The sequence below is a fragment of the Alexandromys fortis genome, unplaced genomic scaffold, assembly GCF_014885135.2.
Source record: "Alexandromys fortis isolate MF-2015 unplaced genomic scaffold, M_Fortis_MF-2015_v1.1 scaffold_48, whole genome shotgun sequence".
In the NCBI taxonomy this organism is placed as follows: domain Eukaryota; kingdom Metazoa; phylum Chordata; class Mammalia; order Rodentia; family Cricetidae; genus Alexandromys; species Alexandromys fortis.
Genome location: NW_026067947.1, coordinates 11,940,482 through 11,958,093, shown reverse-complemented (window position 1 = coordinate 11,958,093; position 17,612 = coordinate 11,940,482). Strand labels below are relative to the sequence as shown.

Here is a 17,612-nt window from a genome sequence, read left to right as displayed (position 1 = left end):
TGCTCGCTCACACGAGTGATGAGACGTGCTACTACAGCTTGTCTACAATGTAGTCTTGCACTCTTGAGTTGAGACCTTGCCTCTTGCTGACCTGCTGACCCTGCGTTAGCTCTGTTTCTACTGGACAACATGCCTGTTTGATTTGGTTTGAAGCAAGAGGCCCCAGACAGCTTCTGAGTAGCACAACTCTACCAGTTCTCCAGATGTGGGTTCAAATATAGGTCCAGTCTGGCTCCCCACACTCTCAAGAGTCAAGGCACCCAACTGTCAAATAGAGACAATAACATCACCTGCATCATGGGGTTGATTTAGCCATTACTAGTCAATGAACATATGGCCCTGCCAAAAGGCCAGACACAAGGCAGTCAAGGAATTTTGAAATTGTAAACTTCACAGGGGCAATAAAAATTCAATGTTAAAAAAAAAAAAAAAAAAAAAAAAAAAAAAAAAAAAAAAAAAAAAAAAAAAAAAACCTCTGAGGACAAATCAGTTTTCTCTCCTGATCACAAACACCTATAATGATCAATTTATAGAGAAAGGTTTGTTGGGCTAACCATTTTGCAGCTCGTGATTGGTTGTCCCTATAGCAAAGCAGCATAATACAGTGAGAGCATGTGGTGGAACAGTCAACTCAGTAAGAAAAGGAGAGAAAGAAGTCCAGGACATCTCCTACCCCAAGCCAAACCATGCAAAAGGTCTAAAGTCTTCTCACTAGGCCAACCTTTTTAAGGTACCACCACATCCTTGCCCAAGTCTTTATACTGTGAGTCTTTGGGGGCCAATCAAGATCCAACATCTAGCCAAAATATGAGACCAACTGCAGCCCACTTTCCAGGGAGAAGACAAGCCTTTATAGAACTACCAAATTCACATCTTTTGGAAAGAGATTACAGCATGAGACAGCATACTAAAAAGATCAGAGGCCAGTTGACTTGAAATGTCATCAACGAAAACACAGTTGGGCTGAGAACCACGAAATGTCAAACCAGGAAAAGCACTGACTCCCCTTCAACCGACTTAGTAAGAAGAATCAACATTATTATAAGCATTGGGTCAGACAGGCGAGGCAATGTATGGTACTTCCACATGCCCCAAAGTCTAGGGGAGAAGACTAAAGTAGAAGACAGCTGTAATAAACACTATACTGGAAGGTCAGGGTTATAGAAAGATCGTATCTCTAGTCTGTAGATGGTGCTCAGAATGACATAGTTGGAGAGCTCACAGCAGAGGCAACTGAGAAATGGAATGATTTTCACTAGGACAAAAAAATAAGGCAAAAGTTGTGTTGGAGCCAGACAACTTCTGGTTCTGTCATTTCTAGCTATATCATCTTGGACCAAACATCCCACATCCTGTATGTCAGTTCCCCATCTATAAAAGAGCACCTCCTTTTAGAATTGTTCTAAGACCAAATGAACTGATGTATATAAAGGAAACTGTACAAATTAAATAAACTGATTTAACTAATTTAATTAAGACTGTGCAAAGCACTCAGAACCATTTATTTGTATTTATAGATGGCAGATTACTCACAAAGGAAGATGGGACAAAAGGGGTGTGTGTGTGTGTGTGTGTGTGTGTGTGTGTGTGTGTGTGTGGCTTTAATCCATGATCCTGAAGAGAAAAAGAAAACTCCAGGCAGTCTGACTCCAATTTTGACACAGCATCATTCTCTGCCCCAGCAGACTAGTTACACAGCTCTAACTTCCTCGCTTGTCAAACGAGGTTATCATAAGCTCAAGTGATTCACCTCGTGTTTGTCTTCACTGATGCCCTGAAGACAGGATTGTAAGAACCCTCTGCCAAAAGGAAAGTCCTTAATCAACCACTACATACTGCTGTCAGAAGAACCATATAATGATATGACAATTTGACCCAATTACACTGGCTGGGATTTCAAAATCCATTTGTTCTTGAGTGAAGGAAGCCACATCGCGTCAGTGAGATTGAATTAGATGACATGGTAATCATATTTATTTTGCTAGGAACATTTTCAGTATACACAGTTGAAAATTATTCTCCATTAGCAAGGGATTAACTATTAGGGTAATTGAATATGAAACAGACAAGGTTATCCTGTTTTCCAATAGGTGACTCAAATATTCAAGAATGAATGGACTCAAAGCATGAGAATACCCATGCTCACTTATTATGCAAGGGACCTCAGACATACATCTCATATTTTCCAGAAAGTGGGCAGAAACATAGGGAGCTGCTCGCAGGAGTGTGTGGGACTCCTGCAATAATCAAGCTACAGGAACCAGCCCCACTGATTGTGTAACACCCTAGAAGCATTCTAGGTTGCCCAGGGAATTGATTTAAATTACAGCTTTGTTCCCTTTAAATGGAGTCTGTTGGTACAAGATTGAGATAAGCTAGCAAATCTGAAATGAAGATTACAAAAACCTACTAATCTTTTTATTAAATTTGAATTGACTTTGTGAATAAAGAACAAGTTGCAAGAGCCTTTCCTACAAGGCAGCTTCAAGCATGCGCAATATCATCAAAATGCTCCGTGGCAAGTATCTGACATGTCCCTTAAATAGACTGATTTTTCTCCACTACTTAATAAGACAGGCAAAAAATAAATTCTGTATTCCCATCATGGATTAGAATCAGAAGAACAAACAAAATTTAAGTTCGGCCCTCCCCTTTACATGTAGGTATTTAAAACTAAATAAGATATGGGTTCATTCCTTGGATGCCTTGCCAAAAGGAGGGGAGTTGCTTAGCAACAATTAAAACAATGTGCAGCAAAGGAGCAGGGTTTGAAAGAAACCTAAGCCAACAAGCTTTCTTTAATCACCCTGGAAGACCTCTGTGACCCAAGATCCTGGCTGTGACTCCTTCTGGCCCCAGGGTGAAGTCTGGCTGTTCCCTTCTTATCTTGACAGAGACAACTTGTAATCCCAGGGAGATCGGGACCTACTTCTCAGCAGCATGAGGCTCCTGAATACCAGCGCTTTCTTGTGAAATATTAACCTGCCCATTTCCAGTCCTGGCTGTAATGTTTGGAGTTGGAAGGGCTTGGAGGAGTTACTTCATTTAAACTGCACTTAACAAATAGGGAAACTGAAACATACAGACAGAATGATCCCTCCAAGATAACGAAGCAGCTTTTTCTAGCTTTGGCCTCAGATGGTATCCTTTCCTCAACGTCTTACCTTAACTGCAGACAAGTCTATGATCTAGTAAGTAGGTTTAGCCATTTATGTCACTGAGCTTGAAATATGCTACTCTTGGTAGAGTCAACTAGCAAAGTTCCCAGGTAGCTTCAAGGCCAACTACAAAGCACATGGACTACATATGAAACACTTCATTCCTTCTTTCCCCACTGAGTCAGCCTATTAAATCTCCAAGACCCCTCACAAAGGGACCGACATCCTGCAAGTACTCTAGACATAAAGAACAGGGGCATCTGGCAAAAGTAGAAAGGCCACAAGCCTGCATCTCAGACCCATAGCTATGCACTGGGCCTCAGAGGGACTCACCCTGGAAAGCTATGTGCTCTTCTCTAGGATCATCCCAAGAGCTAGACTCCCAGGCTGTCAATGTAGGCCCCAAGCTGAGGGACAAGATATTTTCAGCCAACAACCAAGATAAAAATGCTCAGACACTGGGCTACACTGGTCTGGACTGGGCCCTAAATGGCACTACAAATAGGCCCCAAATCATACAGAGAGTATGCGGATGCCTGAGCTTGTGTTGGGAGCAACTAAGGAGTCATTTTGCCAAAGGGTCCAGGCCTTCCTTCCTTCTTAGCATTCCTTCTCATTGAAACAATCCTCAGTAAAAGCTAGGAAGAATGTAAGAACAGAAAAGAAACATCTTGTCTGTTCTCAATTTGAAATGACGCCAGTAACAAGGGTCATGCCCTTGGAGAACCCCTGGGCCAGGGGTTGAAAATGATCTACAGGGTAGAGAGAGGAAAAGACAAGTCTGCCCTCAGGAATCTGACATTCAGGCTCACAGTAACACTGGAGCCAGCTCTGAACATCTGTTAGCCTAAATAGCATTAGGTATTAAGCAGATGTGCCCTGCTCTGGGGAGGCGCTGCAGACAAAGGTACACATGAAGAGTGTCACTATTTACTCTGCTCTCATAGGACACGGGAAAGTACTTTGCCCACTACCCTTCTGCTTACATACGGAACTGCTGTGGTTTGGGAACAGATGACTTCCCAGAGAATGCGGGTAACTTTTCTCCCTGACATATGGAAGGTAACCAATAAATGTTTGTTGAAAGAATGATAACCAGCCTAGGAAGCGGCATCTGACTGTCTATGGGCGAGTTACTCAACTTCTTGGAGCCTCCATTTCCTCCGCTGCATAAACATCAATATCCACCCCCAAGGAAGTGGATCACACATATAAATTAAAAGGTGTCATTCACCAGAGCAATACTTTGCATGAAGGAGATGGTCTTTCAATGTGATCAACTGTTAAATATTAGATGGGTCTGTCTCTCCAGAAAGCCCTAAGACTCTTAAACCACACAAAACTATGTCCAAATCAACCTGCTGCTCATCATCCCGCCTACCCCCATCAGCAGAGCCAGCAGTTGGTACACCATGTTGTCTCAGTCACACACCAGCTTAGGTGGGATAACAGTGTTCGAAATCCATCACACTGTGGGACGAGAAAGGGAACCCAGGGGCAGGGAAGACACCCAGAACATGCTGGCACACTGCAGCCTGATGCAAGCCCCTCCCCCGATTGATGTATCTATTTCCTTTCACTTCAGTTCTTCCCCACTCGATTTCTCTTTCTCCTTCCTTACCCCCCTTTCCCCTTCTGCCCTTCCTTTCCTTCTCTTTCTGAGTCAGGGTCCTCCCTCGGTAGTCAACTCACCATCTTGCTGCCGCAGTCTCCTAAGTGCTGGGATTACAGGGATGGACCACCCTGCCTGGTTTTCCCACCTTAAATGTAAACTCCTCTTCCAAAAGATTTTTTTTTTCAGAAGCTCAATGCTTTCCATAAATTTAAATGCTACAGTTTACTGACGCTGATATGCTAACTGGTCACTGGTCCAAGGTCAAGAATATGGGGCCAAGGTTGTTCTCTTACAGTGAAAGTTTCAAGGATAAAATTTCGACCATTGCCCCAGTGTGGGAAAGAGATTACACAATAGATGGTGTAACTCTAAAGCCTGTTTGATTCCCTCAAAGCCTGAATTCCCTTCTTTCTACTCCAACAACCCTGGAGGTTATGAATGTGAAGCGAGCAGAGGCCCAAGACGAAAATGGGGACTAGCTATCAGTTTCCATCTTTCCTTTCTAGAAAGTGCTTTTTATATTTAGTATCTTGAAGGGGAAGGGATGTGGAGAGATGGGAAGAGCAAAAGATAATACAGAGAAAGGAATTCACTAACCACAAAGTTTCTATTCCTGGTTTCAATCTGATGTTTTCTTCCTTATTCTTCCTAGATTGTGGGCAAAGCTAACATCTATCGGAGAAAACAGTGATTCTGCACCCCTGTGCACAGACTCTAGCACATTCAAATGGTACCATAGTGTCCAAAGAACCAAGGTACCGAAATGACTCCAAATCTCAGCTATTTTTTGTCATTACACAGAAGGAGATGACACAGTTCAAATTCATTCAGATATAAAACTTTGTTTATCCCAACAAAGTTATAGGTCAAGGAAATGACATGCATGAAAAGAGAAATTCATTTTGGAAATGCACTTACAAGCATCAGTGAAAAATCAAGGGCACTCAATACTTAACCCTTCTGCTTCCACTGTACAAAAGAAAAGCTGGTGCTATTAAGGCACAACTCATCCTAATCACTCTGTTTGTCCAAATTATCTTCAATTCTACTACCTTTGTAAGGACAGAAAGCCCCTATTCTACAATTTTCTGGGGAAGCTCAGAAAATTATACAGTCTCTCAAGAACACTCAACTTAAACAGGACAGCAATGGACCTTGAGTCTGGGCATGGAGAGTCCATGTGTGCACCCTCATACACATAACGTACTCTGTACTAGGATACACCAGCTCCTATCTCTCCTAGCCTTATAGCCGCTGACTAGTCCTCTCTTCTTCACTTCTTTCCGTCTCTGTGACCTGGTAAGCACTGTTTTATTTGCAGTTCTTGGGAATCTTTCAGGATTCCCCATGAGTGAAAACAGTCTTTTTCTATCTGTCCCTGTCTTGCTTCATCGCCACAATGCCGTCCAGGTCCACCTACCTTGTCATAACTGACAGAATTTCCTCAAGTACTAAATTCTTTACACACATTTATCTTACATTCAAGATAGCCAGGTTCAGAGGTTAAATAATGTGGCCATGTCATACAGGTTAAAAAAAAAAAAAAAAAAAAAAAAAAAAAACGTGGAACTTCGATTTGAACCCAGAAAAACTCACTGGTTTAAGCTTCCATATTTTTAAACATCAGGGTTGCAAATCACAGAAGGAACCCTGATGTCTCCCAAAATAAGAACCCCAAAGTCAGACGTCACGGGGAGTGGAACATAAACAGGCACCCTCCAATTTCCATCTACTAAAGAACGCTGTAGAATCGTTCTCGATACGGGAAAGCGGTTGGCAAGCCAACAATGCAAACTAAAGCAAATCCAAATGACTCAACGAAGCTCTGCTGATTGCTCGAATAAAGGCCCATCATTCCATTGAGCTGCTTGCCAGCATCTCTTTTTTCCATATGTGTTTGTTCAATGCAGGGAGAAAGGGATCCATGAAGAATGAACCAGGAATTCCTGCGAACTGCCCGTCTGCTCCATGCACAATTTCTAAACCACCAAAATGACCTTCAACTTCAAAATGTACTTAACAATCTCTTCTGAAAGAGAGATCTTTTACTTCACTTCTGGGGGAAAGTTCTTGAAGTAGATGACATCACAGCTGAAGAAATGCTTTCAAAAAAAAAAAAAAAAACTTAAACTATTTCCTCCCCAAGTCCCAAGGTGGAGATCTTTCAAGCAGATTGGCCAGGCTTTTTACCTGCATGTGGGGAGCTCAGACTCAGCACACAGAGGTCAGGAAGTTCGGACCTACATTCTCCAAGTCTGCAGCTCAGCTTATTTCGAACTAGATTTCCCCGCTACCACAAAGCAGCTCATAGCCTAGAAACTACCTAGAAAAATCAATAGACCAAGTCACTTTCTCATTCCTACCTGTACAACTAAGTCAGGATATAAAAGGAGCTTGGTTGTTTCCAAATGGCCTTTTCCAGACTGTTGCTCTGATTTCAAAACAGTCTCTTCAAATCAGCCACCAGAGATGCATCCAAGCAAGAGCCACCCTGACCCTACTGCCAGGGAAACATACATGGCTCTGAACTTCCTCTGTACTGGCCCTATTTACTTTAACATCCTAAACCTGTATTCAAACAGCCACTTGATCATTCCTGATTTAAAAAAAAATAAATAAAAACTAAAAACCCGGGAGACATGAAATTAGGTAAGCACAGAAAAATATATACTCTTATTTGTTAAATCTTAAAAACTTAAACTCAGAGAGGCAGGCTGAAGGCTAGAGGTTATTGGGCCAGGAGGTTGGAGAGGGTCAAAGGCTATAAGATCTCACTTAGATGGGAGGAGCAGAGACAAAAGATTTATTGTACAACATGGTGACAACAAAGCAAACACTAGAAAACCTCAGAGTAAATTTATAGAATTCAGATCACAAAAGCAACATGAAGAAATCCATGTTAATTAGCCCAATGCAGGCATTCCACAATGCCTGCCAATTTCAAATCATACATATGTACAATTTTGTTCGCTTAAAAATGAAAAAGAGTATTGGACAATACTTTTTAAAAATAATTAATAAGCATTGGTTAACTTCATTCATTGCCTTAAATTCTCATGCATCTTTGTCTTGGCCCCCAATGCTGAAATGGAACATGAGGTCCTGCTGGACCCAGGACCCAGCCCCCTGCTTCTGTCCAGCATCCCTTTTCTGTGCCCCAACGGCAAAAGCCAAGCCTGGATTAGCCCTTCCCTCAGCAAGGAAATTGGTAGTTTGTACTGATTAGCAGTGATTTGTAGCCGTGGTTGCACAAGAGAATAACCCAGGGAGCTTTAGAAAACCCCAGTGCCCAATTAAGTGAGGAACATGGCAGGTGGGAGCAGTTATTAGCATTTTTCATAGCTCTCCAGGTGATTTCCTTATGCAGCCAAACTGCAGATCCAAACTCCTATTCCCATCTGCCTGAAGCTATGTGGCCACAGGTGAGATACTCGGGTCTGAATCTAATCAATCCCTTCCAATGCAGAGGAGATATGACTCTCCAACTGAGCTAACACAGGCAGCATCCTCTCTCAGCACAGTGACCAACGCAGTCGATGTTGGCTTGGGAATTAATTCTCAATGTCACTCATTAAATGACATTATGGTCATTAAATAAATCCTTCATTTCTGCTCTACTCAAGATTTTGCTTTAGAATGACCCATGGAGGAGGAGCTGGCTGTGGAGGAAAAAAAAAATACAGCAGAAGCAATAGCTGCTTCAAGTTTCTGTGACTCATTTTTTTAAAAATAGTTTTCCCTCATCCTCAGGTAAAAACATTCTCCTGATAGCCCCGTGCCAACTGGATACAGCTCAACACCATGCTGCATCCAAATGGCTCCTTTCCATCTGAACGCCTGCCTTCTATTTCATCCTAATTTCTTTAGCTTTCATTTAAAGGAGTCAAACAGTTTCTAAATCGCTCAACACAAAGAATTTAGAAGTCAGATGATAAGATCTGCAACTGGTGACTGCTGAACCCTCGATGACTGAGGCTGTGAGTCAAATCCCTAAGACAGTGGGTTCCCAACCCCACTGCACAGAAAAATCACTATGTCACCAGGATGGTCAAGTAGTTAAGGCACTGGACTCAAGATCCAACAGACATCGGTCTGCAGTGGTCTGAGCCACGCTCTCAATAGGACTTCTCTATGCATCCATTTCTCCTTGTTATAAGGGGTGGGGGGATGCCTTATGGATCTCACTGACCATTGGAGTCCATGCACTCAAACTCACATGCTGAGAGGAGAAAACCAACTCCAGCAAATGTCCTCTTACCGCTCCCATGGTACACACATGTACATACACAAAATTCATAAACAAATAAAAATAGTAAATCTAATTCTTAAACCCACTTTGGAAGCTTTAAAATAAAAAGATGCTAGTGCAGAGCTGTGTGCAGTGGCACACACCTTTAATCCCAGCACTGGAGACAAAGGAAAAGGAGGATCTTTGTAAATTCGAGGTCAGCCTGGTCTACACAGTGAGTTCCAGAATAGCCAGAACTACATAGTGAGATTTTTTTTAAAAACAACCAACCAATGAACAAACAAAAAGCAGTGCCCAATCTTAAGGGTTAATTTAATTGGTCCAGAGCATCTATGGAATTGAAAGTACTCTTTAGATAATTCTAAGATGTGGTTCAAACTGAAAACCAACACAACAGAAGTCAGAAACAAAGAGATGGTATCTGAGATATCAACTACCTTTTGAGCAAAATTAAAAACACAGGACTACAAAAGGCGACATTAATAGGCAAGTTGCCCTGCTGTACCTTTTAGCTTAACCTCAACACAATAATCAAGAATATCTCATTCCAGGTAAGGCAGCTAAGAATTACCAAGGCCCTATGAGGGATCATGAGATCTGCTGAAATAGCCCATGCTCCCTGTGACTGGATCCTTAAATCTCATCTGTTTGGAGAAATAGCCTTGCTAACGAAAAGCTTTCAGATGAATTAGCACTTGGCAGCACATATTCTGTAGACAAACTAAGTCCCATGCCAATCTTGACTAAGAATTTATTTACACATTTTTTTCAGGAAGTTTTAATGCCAGGACTTGAATCTGATTTTGAAAAATATACTTAAGTAAATAAACCTCAGGTTGCTACAGGAAGGAAGAAAGGAGTGGAAGGAGGAAGGGAGGGAGGGATGGAGGGAGGGAGGGAGGGAGGGAGGGCCAGCTGCCCTCACAGTCAGAGGAACACCCTTCATAAGTTATCAAGGAAGCCCAGGTGATCACTCCATCAAAGCCACTACTTTACCTCTGAATTTCTTGGGTGGATTGTTAAGGTCCCCAGCTTCTGGCTGCACAACACAGCGATCATCAACCAGGCTGCAAAAAGAAAAATAAATAAATGTTGTATCACACCAAGCCTGCGGAAATACAAACATCAATAAGCATTATGTAAAAGCAGAATATCCCAGGGCTTTTCCTATGTAACATTTAGAATGTCGTGTTCCTCTGCCAGGGAGTGTTGGCCAAGGAGTGAAATATTCTATGTACGGAGTGAAATAAACCTAAACCCATGGCCCAGACATCTGCTTTTGTGATGGACGTGTTACTGTTTTCTGTAGCTCCTTTTTCCCAGAACCACATCTGTGACAGATTTGCATACCAACATGCAATGTTGCTGAGGTCTGAAAAGCTCAGCCAAGGGTCAATGCATTTGATGAATGGTAGGTGAAGAGCCAACCCTGCACCAGGAACTATACCAAGTCCTAAGATGTAGACTAGAGTGAACCAAGCCCCAGCACTGAAAGCTCAAGGCTTGGGTGTAGAAGCCATAAAAAGAAGCTAACAAGTAAGGTGTAAGGCAAGAAGGAAGAAAAGAGAACAGTCAGGGGCCATCTGAGGCAGATGCCTTCTGAAGCTGCAGGCAGAGGAAGATGTTTCAGAACTGTTCAAAAGCTGAAGTAGAGGTTGAAGCATGAGGACTGGAGCAGCTTCTGGTAATGGGAACCCAGTACAAAAGCACAGAAATGGGAAGGGCTTGGGGCTTCAAATGCACAATGATGTTACAAATAAGTAATAGTCCCAGATTACATTAGGACTGATAAATCAAATTCTGACTTCATTAAAACTTAATTTAACTTGCATAATTCTTTTTAGGAGAATCACAAGAAATATAAACATATTTTTGAACTTCTGAGACACTAAGATACTATGAAGTTACATGACCTACCCAAGTTTCTAAAACTAGGAGAGCCAGCTCATTTTCCACATGACCATGGAACTTGATCCCACGTACCATGCTAGGATTTTTTAGAACCTTTTCCATTAACCTATGCTGCCTCTTATTCCAAATGCAAGGGACCATTAAATATTCAACTTTGACCTTTCCTATTCTTTCCTCCAAAACTGACCTTTACCTCCTGAAGTCTGCCCTGTTTTCAAGGCCCTAATTCTGAGTGTCATTTCCTAAACTAAACTATATATCCCCACAGAAGCCTTTCTTGCTTATAAACTCTCTCCTCCATTCTCCCAACCAAGCTGTATGGAAGCAATGGAGTAAGTTCCCTGCTTTGTGGCTCATAAGATGCCCAAGGCTGAAGTTCATTATCTGCCCAATGAACTGAATCAAAGTGTGAAGAGTATCCCACCTTTGCCCTCAATACACAAGCCCTCACTGGGCATCAACAAGAGGCACAGCGTGGTCAGTGCCCTGGGGATTTTCTACAAAAATCAAGAGTACAATGTACACATATAAAATCTCTACCCTGTGCCCTTATATGGACAATACAAGTTCAGTGAGGTCACCAAAGCTAATTCAATACTTAAAAGGGTAGACTCCGAATCCAAAGTAAGTGCTGGTGATATAGTCCAGTGGGAGAGTTTTACTTATTATGTATAAGACACTGGATTTGGTCCATACACAATGCAAAGCTGCACTAATGATCAAATTCCAGCAAGAGGTAGTGATAGGAGGAAGGGGCTCATTGAGCATAGCATTATGGCACCAGCAAAGGGCGTGTTATTATGTGATTTCACTGGCCCCTTGTCTGAGAACTTCATCTGTAAAAACCAAAGAATTGCTTTCAAGAGTCTCCACTCAGGCAATGTTCAGATACTTTCTGCTTCTAAATGTATCAATTCCAGAGTCCTGTCACAGCCCAACCCTCCTACTCAGGCACACTGAAACTCTGTTCCTAGAAGGGATCTAAGAGCCTTTGTTCTTAAGAAGCTCCAAAAGTGATTTAACATGCACACCAGTGTAGATTCCCATACGCACTGGTTCTCCCCGGTCCTGCTGGAATGCTAAAGTTCAGTGAGTCGGAAAGCCACTGAGAGGTACCCACCAACAGTCTATAAAAACAGGACAGACACTTGTCTGGGGGTCATGAGACCAAGTCCCATGAAGAGACTGACAGTCACTCATTTGTGTCTATGACTTGTACTTCATAAATGTTAAACACAGCCCAAGAAGGGGGAGGGAGGTCAAATTTAACTTTCCAGGTTAATGTTTATGTAAGCTACTCTCAAGTATGTGGGAGTGTAAAGGCAAATTATCCTCATCTAAAGGAAGAACCAGTATCCAAAGTTTAAAAAACACGCACCTGAACTTTATGAGGGACTCAACACAGAACACTTGAGAACACTTAAGAATTTTAAGAATGGTGCCCACCTACAATTGTGCACTTAGAAACTGAGGCAAAAGGACTGCAAGTTCAAGGCCAGATTAGGCTCAAAATAATAATATAATGCCGGGCTGTGGTGACAGATGCCTTTAATCCCAGCACTTGGCAGGCAGAGGCAGGCAGATCTCTTCTGAGTTAGAGGCCAGCCTGGTCCACACAGTGAGTTTCAGGATAGCCAGGGCTACACAGAGAAACTCTGTCTCAAAAAACAAACATTAATAATAATAATTAATAACAATAATATAAAATAATGGATATCCTCCTGAAAGGGAAAATAGGAAAGGAAGCTAAGATTTTAGGGACTCAGCATCTGTGAGGTCAGAGGCCACAGAGGAAACATAGGTATAAGATGGGGCAGAGGCTGACAGGCACCCAGATAGGCTGTAAGCAGACAAGGAAGCCAGAAGAAAGGTTGTGTGTTAGGACTCCTGGCCTTGGAGACCTAAGTCTTCTGAGCTCTGAAACTTGGGCAGGTGACTGCCCTGCCTGAAGCACACAAGTGTCGTCTCCATACACAGTGAGGATGGCGGTGCTCACCATGATGAGGGTGCTCGGGAGCTAAGGGGATAATGGAGGCACAGGACTTAGAACAGCCCCTGGTACACAGTGAACACCCACCAGGCTCAGGGAGTGCTTACCACTGCTGTACCGTATTGTAGTCAATGCTGAAAAATAAGAAGAGGTGAAAATTTTAACCACAGGTGATAAAGAAAGATGGCCATCATCGGAGAGGCCCAAGTAACAGGAAGCCTGTTGCCCAAAGCCACGGAAGATCAACTGCTAAGGGTAGGTCTACTATGCAGAGAGACCAAGCATAGAAAGAAGCCGTGGGTGAGTTCTGAAAATAAACTCTCTATAGAGTGAGAGCACAGGTCTAACTGAGGTATAATTCTGCTATCTGAAATTATTTCCTCATGGGGGATGGAATAACCTGAATGAGCGCTTAACAATACTTACTTTGCACAAATACCAGAAAATAAGTACGCTTCCAGTAATAGCTGTAATTACAACGGACAATCTGGCTGTTGTAGGAACGGGCTTTTGGAAAATCTGCTAGCCTGCCTTCTGCCCCCATTTATTTGAGACTAGGTCTTGCCAAAATCAACAATGCCACCCAGGCCTAGCTACTCCTTCCTACACAAAGACGGCAGAGCATTCCTGACTATTCTGGAATGAGCCATCTTGATTCTCCATTCTGTCTCTGTCTGCCTTTGGGGGCTACTCTACTCTACACTTCCTCCCGGAGACAACAGGGGAAAGGAAGAAAATGGCTAGAGGCACGCGATGGAATATATTCATATCCTTCACAGCTGAGTGACGACCGAAGGGAGCACAAGTGAACAAAAGTGATTTCAGAATGCGGTACAGTTTGAAACTTTCAAATGCATTTGGTTATTTAAAGTAGGAAAGGTTCTGTTTCAAAGAAGACAGATAAGCAGGCAACCAGTAATGGTCTTCGCTCAGACTACACACGAGCCACTGGAAGAAAAGACAGCCAAGAAGCTTTCCCACAGAGCCAAAAAGCACTTCTTTGGGTCTGTCTACATGAATCTTTAAACTGCACTCCCTTTCTTAAATCTTCTTCCTCTCATATAAGAGAAGACTATAACAAATTCAAAATTAATAGAGCCTTAACTACAAAGGTGTTGTTCTTTTGAGACTGACAGAAACGTTTCTGTATAAAGGTGACGTGACTAATACGGGATCCGCTAATTTCATGATGGCCTTGGGAAAGCCGAGTAATGAGGACAGCATTCTTAGCTTACAAAAAGCAGATGTTATGATATCTTAAACAACCCCCGATAAGGACTTCCCCACTCTTACCCCAAGGTGCTGATAAATCCATTCGTAGATCCCTCCGCATACAGAGAACAAATGTCTCCAATATGTAGGAAACTAGACATTTTGTCAGACATGTCTTTGTTGAAAATCCTAGACAAAGTAAAACATGCAACATTGTTAGCAAAAGAGAAATGATGAAGGAGGGAAAAAAAAAATGTCACAGAGATTTGGCTTAGCTCCTTTTCCCCCAAGTGCATTACTTAAAATTCAAATTTAAATAGGCATTTGACAAGCAGGCGATTCCATAAGCCAAATGAGGACATACGCAACTACATTCTGTCCTGTGTGTTAAATTCTGGATATTCCAATCACAGTGCCATCTGATTCAAACAAAGCCACATCCGAGTCAGGCTCAGCACTTGGAGGACCCCTCAGCAAAACTGACTGCCCAGACAGCAGGGAACCCAGCCAGGAACTCCAGCTACTAAGGATCTGGAAACTCTGACGTACGACATATTAACATATCCAGGGTACCTCATGGAACATGAAGTCAGAAGGAAACACCTGGTACAAAACTTAGGACTGGCAAAGCCGTGGGGCCTGGGTTAAGGGATCAAAGCAACAAAATGACATTAATCAAAGGAAACTTGGGAACAAGTTTCACAGGGCCTTAGAGGTCTTTTCAAAGGCCAACAACAGTGCAGTACCACACAAATGCTGCTACATGTCTTTCCTTCTTTATCAGGAAATACTCCCGGGTGGAGCAAGACCCTTGCCCAGAGCCAGGCCCAAACTCTTTTCCATCTGGGCGCTAATTAATAGTAAATGTCCCTGGCTAGATTACATGGCTAGTTAGAAGTAGTTTAAATATATATATATATATACTCCTCAATTCTAGGAAATGTCTACAACACCCAGAAACTATTAAATACACACACAAACAAACAAAAATATTGAAGTGTTATACTCCTCAATTCTAGGAAATGTCTACAACACCCAGAAACTATTAAATACACACACAAACAAACAAAAATATTGAAGTGTTATACTCCTCAATTCTAGGAAATGTCTACAACACCCAGAAACTATTAAATACACACACAAACAAACAAAAATATTGAAGTGATTCCTAACAACAGTTTTCACCGGGGCCATGAACACTGAGGAATGGGAGCCAATTGCATGACGTTAAACTGACATTCAGCAAACAAACTCAGTCATGTGGGAAGCAACGGCGCTGGTGTGGACCGCAGAGTTTCCCAATGCTTCCTCAGCATCTGGTGTGTAGATGCATGAAGTGTCAGGGTTTTCCTCCAAGCCAAGACTCCTCTCTGAACACCTTTCCCCCTCTACTGACTCAAATAAATCATTTACTCCACAGGGCCATGAGAGCTGTAATGACGTGCAGGGGTAAAAGGCCCTCTCTTCCTTCTAACCTCTCCGGGTGCCAAGTTTTCCTCTGCAAACTTCTGGAAGCATTCTCCTTCCTCAGCAGGAATGCCAGATGCGGCAAGCAAGCTGTTGAGAGAAGCACCTCCCCTGCCTCTGAGAAGCTGCAGGGAAAGCTGCCCACCGCTCCAACGACCCAGACACTTCAGGAGAGGCAGACGTATGCTTATTTATAGAAGAGTCAGCAACCGAGAACATAATCAGCTCTCAGACAGAACAGCCCTCATCTCTAGAGCTGGAGGAAGGACCGTCGAAGAGCATGCAGAGGAACAATACGCCAGTTACTGCTCTAGAACCGAGTCAATCATGTTGCTATTTCTTCCTAGCGATGTTGTAGCTAGAGCCAAGTCAATGTTTTGAACAACACACACAAAGGAGACACCAATGGAAACCACACAGCCCCAAAAATCACTATCACTTTTTATGACCTACAATTTAAAGGCTTTGTCATCAGGAGCCAGAAAGTTAGTATACTTCTGGGACCAATATCTCCTTTCTTGTGAAAATGCAAGAGTTTTGAGATGCCATTGTATGTTGGCCTTGAACCCAAGAGTCTACTGCCTTGGCTCAGCCTCTTGAGTGTTGAAATTAAAGCAGGCACACCACACCTAGCTCATGATTATACAGAACTGTATGTATGCTGGGCACGTGCTCCACCTCTGAGCCATACCCTCCATCCAAAACTGTGATCTATTTTAAGTGAAACGGGAGACTGTATATAATAAAAGCACAAGATGATTGCTTTGCTTCCTTGGCACTAAGGATTGAATCCAGGGTTTTGATAGGCTAGGCGAGTGCTCTGTTACATAGCTGTATCCCAGTTGTGGAACTAATTCTTAGAAAACATTTCTGTTTGAGTCAGACCAAATTTATGTACATTCTGGCCTTCCGGAGGACCAGTGGGGAGTTGATGGACGCAGGAGGGCAGGAATGTGCTTAGGCAAGACAACCAGGGTCATATTTATGCAGAGTGACTAACGCTCTCCTCCCAGGCTTGTCCTTCTAAGGGGCATTTGACTCCAGTGAAGACCAAGCCAGAAGACAGCCATGTGATGCTGTCCTTCAAATCTGCATCATCTTCTGGGTATGCTACTGAAAGGTTCCCTTACTGAAAAGCAGCAACTATAACCCAGTGTTCTATAATGGCAAAGCATGGCAAAACTAGTAAGGTCTGCAACCTGACAATCGCAATAGGTTCCTGTACTGCAACAGGACACTAAGAGTCTATGTTAGTGCTATTTGGCCCATCCAGGTTCTAACCAGACCCTACCCTGCTTGACTTCCAAGATTCAACAAAATGGGACACTGAGTAGTGTAGACTAGACTTCCTCAGTCACTGCTAAGCCAAACAGCTAACGTCTGTCAAGGACTATCACATCCACCACTGTTGAGAACGTAACAAAAACTCTTTCAGAACCCTCAAGACATGTGTGGCATGAGGCAGAAACCACCACTGCAACCCTATGCTGTGGGACAATGGTCTGTACCCTGTCACTTTTATTTTAAATAAATGCTGACTGGCCAGTAGCCAGGCAGGAAGCAGAGGCGGAGCAATGAGAATTCGGGGAAGAGGAAAACAGTCTGCAGTCACAGAGCAAGCAAGATGAGAATGCCTTGCTGAAAAAGGTACCAAGCCACATGGCTAACACAGACAAGAATTATGGGCTAAGATAAGTTATAAGAATTAGTTAATAAGAAGTATGAGCTAATGGGCCAATCGGTTTATAATTAATGTAGACCTCTGTGTGATTCTTTGGGACTTAATGGCTGTAGGAGCAGGCAGGACAGAAAACTTGAGGCAACAACCCTATTTTGTTGTTGGGGAAGTTGAGCAACAGTTAAAGTTCACATGTTCATCACAGATAATTAACAAATCAGGAGGCACAGAGTCATACCAGGTCGACCAAATTCTGAAGAGGACCTTTACATCAACAGTAATCCCACGGCAGAGGCATAAACGTTGACTGTTCTTATCATCTATGTGGCAAT

At 42.7% G+C, this 17,612-nt stretch overlaps 1 long non-coding RNA gene across 1 annotated transcript in view; it reads right to left on the bottom strand.

Moving 5' to 3' along the window:
* LOC126506104 (uncharacterized) overlaps positions 1 to 17,612 on the bottom strand; it is a 94,749-nt gene that overhangs the window by 56,994 nt on the left and 20,143 nt on the right. Inside the window, exons 3-4 of the long non-coding RNA XR_007593109.1 lie at positions 14,217 to 14,324; positions 10,019 to 10,089 (exon numbers count right to left, since the gene is read on the bottom strand). This is a non-coding gene — a long non-coding RNA (uncharacterized lncRNA). The remainder of the gene's footprint in view (positions 1 to 10,018; positions 10,090 to 14,216; positions 14,325 to 17,612) is intronic.